General features: G+C 52.7%; 1 non-coding gene across 1 annotated transcript; it reads right to left on the minus strand.

Annotated features, from left to right (window-relative positions):
- Nucleotides 1-5050: 5050 nt before the first annotated feature.
- Nucleotides 5051-5186, minus strand: LOC140621878 (U8 small nucleolar RNA). The gene has a single exon (XR_012021597.1). It is a non-coding gene; the product is annotated as a U8 small nucleolar RNA (small nucleolar RNA).
- Nucleotides 5187-6891: the final 1705 nt, after the last annotated feature.

The raw sequence follows: 6891 nt of genomic DNA on the forward strand, positions 1-6891 counted from the left end.
CCCCAGCAGCCTTGTTCCAGGGTCTGCAACCTGCCTCCTTACTGGTAGGGAAATCTGCTTACAGTCAGTTAACTCAACAGCCTGGGTACAAGATGGTCTTCATTCCATTTCATCCTTCCTTTTGTGACCCAAACCACAAGCTAAGATACCCTGCACATCAAAGAGGTGCCTGGCCCAGTGCTCCTAATGAGCAAGTATCTAACCTGGGTACCACCTGGGACTCCATGCATTTGTGGGCTCCATCTCCAGTGCTGAGCTGGTCTGCATTTACTGGGAAAGAGCTAGGTGCCCATCACAAGTAAATATGGGGGATAAGGTGTCCTTCCATCCCTTGTACTCTGGAAGCCATCCTTCTGAGATGAGCAGACATTGCCCCCACCTTACAGATGAGGAAACTGAGTGTGGAAAAAGTGTAGGAAATCTGTCTAAGATTAGAGAGAATATTTCTGCAAGTTGACCAAACAAAATCATGGAGAATCATTGAACAATGTCCTAAAAATGCTTTGGTGTGTCTTTAAATTCCCCAAAAGTGAATTTCAGCATTCTTCCTTCTTCTCCAGAGAAGTCCCCACAGGCCAAAGTGCCATCTGAAGGTGACAAGGTCGGCCCTTCACTTGGCCCAAGACCATGTCTTTTCTGATGCCCCATCCTCTTTCCAGCACTGGTGCTGCAGGGCTCCAAGCATCTCCCTGAGAAGTGGCAGGAACATGGGCTTTGATGTGAAACAAGGTGACATTTCCCATGAGGGACAGGAAACCACATCCAGCTATGACTTGAACCATTTCTTCAGGCAACTGAGCTATTGCAAGCCCTGACTCTTATCCTGGAACAGAAGCCCCCAGGCAGAGTCCTGATGTGACCTTCACGTACCCACTGAGTGCCATAGCAATGATGCTCCAACCCCATGTGCACAGGCTTAGCATTATCACACAGAAGTAATACTGTCTACCTGTGTTCTTATTTTCTAAAACCACTTGATTGAGATATGACTGACTTACAAACAGCTGTACATATTTAGTACATACCTCAATGTTGGAACATACACCCACAAACCTATGACCATCATCAATGACCTGAATATATCCATCGCCTCCAAAAATTTTCTCCTGTCCACTTTCTTTTTGTGTGTAAGAACACTTAGCATAAGATCTTCCCCTTCACACATGTATGCACCATAGTATGCAATACGAAATTATTCACTGTAGGCACTACGCTGCACAGTAGGTCTCTAGAAGTTGTATAACTAAAGCCTTGTACCTTTAGCTAAACATCTCCCACCCACTTCCCCCTAGACCCTGGCAACCACCACCCTACTTTCTGCTTTCAGAAAGAAGGAAGTCCTGCCATATGGGACAAAATGGGTGAGCCTGGAGGATGTTTATGCTGAGTAAAATAAGCCAGACACAGAAGAACTACTATTATGTTATCCCACTTATATGAAGAATCTAAAATAGTCAAACTATCTACCTGTCTCTAAATGAGCTGGATATGAGCCCCATGGGGTATCCAACCCATTTAACTCACATTTATTCATTCATTGAATAAATACTTCCTAAACAACAGTGATGTGCTAATCACCAAGGACAGAATAGTGAGCAAAACAGGTACAGATCAGAGCTGACAGATTGGAGGGCAACACAACAAGTGAAGAGGCATTGTAAGCTACATGCAAGGGTGACAAAGAGTTAAGTGAGACCGTGTCACCCAGGGGAGGGATTGAGGACCATTGCAGAGAGAGGGTGGAGTCAGTTCTGATGGATGGATGATAAGAGTTGGCTGGGTCAACAAGAGATGGAGGCAGAGGGAGAGCCAGGTGGCCCAAACAGAGGAAAATCTAAGGACAAAGGCTTAGCTTAGCAGTGAGAGAGACGAGGAGAGGAGAGGAGAGGAGAGGAGAGGAGAGGAGAGGAGAGGAGAGGAGAGGAGAGGAGAGGAGAGGAGAGGAGTGGAGAGGAGAGGAGAGAGCAAGAATGGCTGCCATGGCCATGCACCACGAGCAGTACACCATGATAGGGGTCAGAGTTCTAGGGACAAGAGGGGGCTCTGGACAGTAAGGCATCCTACAGCACTAACGAGACCATGGGGAGCCTCTGAAGGGTTTAAGCAAATTGAGGCATGATCATACCTGCATTTCTGATAGAACATTCCAGCTGCAGTTTGGAGAGCATTGCAGAGGCTCATGGCTGGAAGCACAGTTGGGAGCTGCGGCAACCATCCAGATCCAAGGTGGCAGAGGAGGTAGTTGTTGAGGAAATGGAGAGAACTGGAGTATCTAGAGACACTTCTAGAAGCAACATGAGATGAAGGAGTGGATGTGGGAAGTGAGGGAGAGGAAGCACAGTCAAAGAAAACACCCAGGTCTCTGGCTTGGGTGACTTGATAGAAGATGTTACCGTGTTCCCAAAGACAGAGACAGAAATTCAAGAAGGTAAAAACCAGAATTCATTTTCATTTGAGGTCACACATTTGAGTTGGAGCAACCCAAGAAACCACATGGAGTTGTCCTGTGGGTGAGGGTGGCTCCCCGGAGCAGGAGCTCAGGACAGGGTCTGGGACATAGATGCACCTCGAGGAGTTATCAGGATGGGTTTTTAGTGAAACGACAGACATGCCTGAGATTGGGCCACCCTGAGGAGCCCTGACATTCAGCATCCGAGGGCGAAAGGACCATGTCATAAACACATGGAGGCGCAAGAGCGGGCAGGGAGACAGGGACCAGGCGAGTGTGTAAGTGCTAAGGATCTGGGATGAACATCTTCTTAGGGAGAGTGAGGTTCACGGTGACACAGGCTGCAGGATTCATGGACTTAGCAGCCATTTCGGGGCTAAGATGCTGGGTGATGGGGAGCTGGGGGTTGTGGGGGATGGAAGCCTTGGGTGCAGGTGATTTCCCACCAAGTCTGGCTGTGAAGAACAGGGGAGGGTTCTGGAAATGACAACATCTGAGAAGGAAAACTGGCATAGGGTGAGAAGCCACCAGGGAGGAGGGGGAGGTTGGCATGGGTGAGGACGCCAGGGTGCAGAGCGCAGAGGAAGACCATGCATCCAGGGCCGAGGCCCTCCACCCCCACAACAAGGGGCATGGCCCAGAGGACAATAGAAGAGATGGGCGCAGTGATGTAAGGAGGTGTGGGCCTCCTAAGCACCAGGGCAGGCAGACCGGGACTAGCACTGCCCAGCCCCCTGCCCTGGGGTCCCGAGCACCAAGAGCAGGCCATGGGACACTTGTCCTCAGCTAGAAGCAGGTGTCGGCAGAGCCAAGAGGGGCAAGACCCACGGGAGAGGGCGAGCGGACACGGCGTGGTTGGCTGGTGCGAGTACCCAGCAGAGGATACACGACGTGCACAGACGGGCTCCCCAGGGCCAGGCGGGCAGGTGGGCAGGGGGCGGCCCGGAGTAGCCGGAGCAGGGCACTCCCAGGGGCCTCCAAGTTGGCTCTGCTGAGGACACCGATGGCATGAAGACGGGCTCCCACATTCCCCACGGAGAAATCTCCATGACTGGAGAATGACAGGCACGCCCCTGGTCCCAGCAGGCACCGCAGCACACATCCTCTTCGAGGACTTTGGTTCCAGCACAGAATCACAAAGGAATCTTGCATCGTGCTTGTGTCCATTTCCTAGCGTGACCACCAACGAGTTTCCAAAATCTGGGGGACTTGAGACGACAGGACTTTATTCTCTGGCGACCCTGGAGGCCAGACGTCCGGCAGCGAGGTGCTGGCTCTTCCCGGGGGCTGGAGAATCGTCCACCACCCGTCTCCCGGCCTCGGGCGCCTCGGCAGTCCTGGGAGTTACGGTCGGACCGGGGCGTCCAGACTCCCTAACGTGGTCATCGATGGGCGCGTTGGCGTCATGACCATGGAGCCGAGGTATGTGGCATGGGGACCTCCGAGACAAGGTGAGCTGAACCGGGGGGCTCGGGCTGGCTGGGGAGTCACCAGAGAGGTTCTCTCCTTGACCCCACACGCACTCCGCGTCATCCCGGGGGACGGCACTTCCACACGTCTGTGTGGGTTTCACTCCTGCCTCCACAAGTGTCCTCTCCAGAGCCGTTGTCCTTTTGGATTCAATTTCCTCACCAGTGAAATAAGAAGGTTACATCTTGCAACCTCTGGCTCCTTGCTGCCTGGGGGGGGGGGGGGCGGTTGGGGGGCTCGTGCCTTAGGAGCTGAGATGCGAGTCACCAGAAGGAGCCTTTGGAGCAAACGCCACGTGTCCGGCCTCATCTGAGACTCAGCAGAGGAGGCGGCATTTAGGAACGAGCCGGCCTGTAACGGTCAGAGCAGACATTCACAGGGTATGTGATGTTCCAGAAGCAGCTCCAGGTCTGTGGGGGTGGCCAAAGGACTTCCTCAGAGAGAGCAGGGAAGGGACCATGAGGGAGCTTTGACAACCAATACTCGGCTCAAAGCTTCGTCTGGTGTCACAGCTTCCCTGCCCTGCTCAGCCCACAGTCATCCCGCCTGCAAATGCTGACTCACCCTCCAAACATCCACTTTGTAGGTGAAGTCATCCGTCCCCTAGAAAATCTTCAAGGTCTGGATGTGGTCCTCCCAGCTCCACATCCCAGGGACGGTGTACTGTTTCGACTTTACCTCCCATAACCTGCGCAGGAGGATCCTTCCCTGCAGCCACCAGCTAACGCAGGGCTACCGAATGCAGTTGCGCAGGTTTCGCGCTGCACCTCTAGGGTGCATGTGTGGTACACTGCACAAGGCATGTGCGGATGCATGTTCACTACTCACTCCCCTCCCATCGCCGCCCACCCCCACCCCCACCCGTGGCCACTCAGCAAGCTTTGTGCCTTTCTCTCTCTCTCTCTTTTAGATTTTATTTATTTATTCATGAGAGACACACAGAGAGAAGCAGAGACACAGGCAGAGGGAGAAGCAGGCTCCCTGCAGGGGAGCCCAATACGGGATTCGATCCCAAGACTCTGGGATCACGACCTGAGCCGAAGGCAGACGCTCAACCACTGAGCCACCCAGGCGTCCCCGGTTCTTTTTATTATTAATTATTATTATTATTATTATTATTTCCCATGGAGAATCATACAGGAGTGACCAAGGTGCTGCAGGTCCTGGCCACACCGAGACACTAACCACGAATCACACGAGCTCTGATCATCACGTTCACATCTGCCCTCCCGAAGGGGGAACAGGTAAGGATGATCCTACCCGACGATCCCGTGTCACCAAGTTCTGAGGCAGCATCTGCAGCGGGCGGTGACCTGACCGACCACACGCAAGGGCTGACTCCAAGCCCGACAGGATGCGTCATCGGAAGGAAGCGCTGTGCTTCCACGGGTATTCGTTTTTATAAAGTCTCTCAAAAATGAAGAAAAGCAGAAAGAATGTGTGCGATCCATGACGGGCAAATTGTAGGAGCTCCGTTGCTCATTCCAGAGGGTGTCTCCGCTCTCAAACCGGAGGGAACTGGAACTGGGGAAATGCACTGGTTGCACGCCTGATTTGCTAGAGCGTGCCCACACCGGGGACGGCGCACAACCGATCACCGACACTGTCACCTCTGTTGGACTCCTTCAAATACCACAGCAACGGGCCAATGTCGGAGACTTGTGACTCGGGGCTGTTTCTTCTTCCAGATGTTCTAGGATTCCAAATCTTAGCAGTTCGACTCCTTCTAGGAGCACATAGACTTCTGAGGAAACCAGCGTCTGCACAGAACAAACATGAAATAATCTACTGCGGACCACGGCGATCCGAGGCCTGACGCAACTTGATCCTTGGAGTGGCTTCAGTCCATCAGACCCTTAAGAGTTGGCCACCCACCTGGCTTGCTGATTGGTAAATGTGCATTTCATAGACGTTATAGATGCAATTATGGGGAATAGCCATCCCTTTATGTACATCCTGGGAAATGGGAGAAACCCAGGGAAGTCCTTTGGCGGGATGCATATTGCAACATGCTCAAGACTCCGCCAAATTACAGCCCCAAGACGCATTCAGTAAGAGATACAATCTGTCAAGAATGGCCAGTTTATATTTGCAAAACCTTCTTCAGAAGCACAAATGAGGAAGGAAGGACCCCATGCAAGCTCCACTAGTTGGGGTGGGGCTCGCCTTCCTTAACAATAACTGCGCAGGAGGCACAACCATCTGCAGTGTCGGAGCTCTGAGCTCTGTGCTCAGGTGGTACTGGGATTAGGATGTGGAGAATGTCATTTGCAGAAACAGTGCTGGCCAGGGAGAAAAGCAAAGAAAGAGGGAAAGGGGAAGGGAAAAGGAAAGGGGAAGGGAAAGGGGAAGGGGAAGGGGAAGGGGAAGGGGAAGGGGAAGGGGAAGGGGAAGGGGAAGGGAAGGGAAGGAAAGGAAAGGAAAGGAAAGGAAAGGTGCTTCTTCCCTGGAGAATGAGCTGCCCCGGAGAGCCTCAGGCTGTCCCCGGCAGCTTTAGGGACTCCATACCTGCTACTCCTCCCCTCTCCTTCCAGGCCAAACTAGCAGAGTCTGCAGCCTCAGGACACGTGTCCTTCCCATTTTATTTTGACCACCATTAAATATACATAACATAAAATCTACCATCTTGACCACTTTTCAGCGTACGGTTCAGTAGCGTTGAGAAATGCACACCGCGGTGCCACCATCCCCGCCATCCCCGCCATCCCCACCGTCCGGCTCCAGAACTCTTGGCCTGCCCCAAACTGAAACTCTGTCTCCATGAAGCACTGACTCCCCCATCCCTCCTACCCACCCCTTGCACACACCCCCACCCCGACACATCCGATTTTACTTTCTGCCCCTATGGATCTGACTATTCCAGATGCTTCATGTGGGAGACATCACACAGCACTCGTCTTTCGGGCCTGGCTTATTTCACTCACCATCATGTCCTCGAGGTTTATTCATGCTGTGGCAGGTGTCAGTAGGTC

The sequence above is a fragment of the Canis lupus genome, chromosome 30, assembly GCF_048164855.1.
Source record: "Canis lupus baileyi chromosome 30, mCanLup2.hap1, whole genome shotgun sequence".
NCBI lineage: Eukaryota > Metazoa > Chordata > Mammalia > Carnivora > Canidae > Canis > Canis lupus.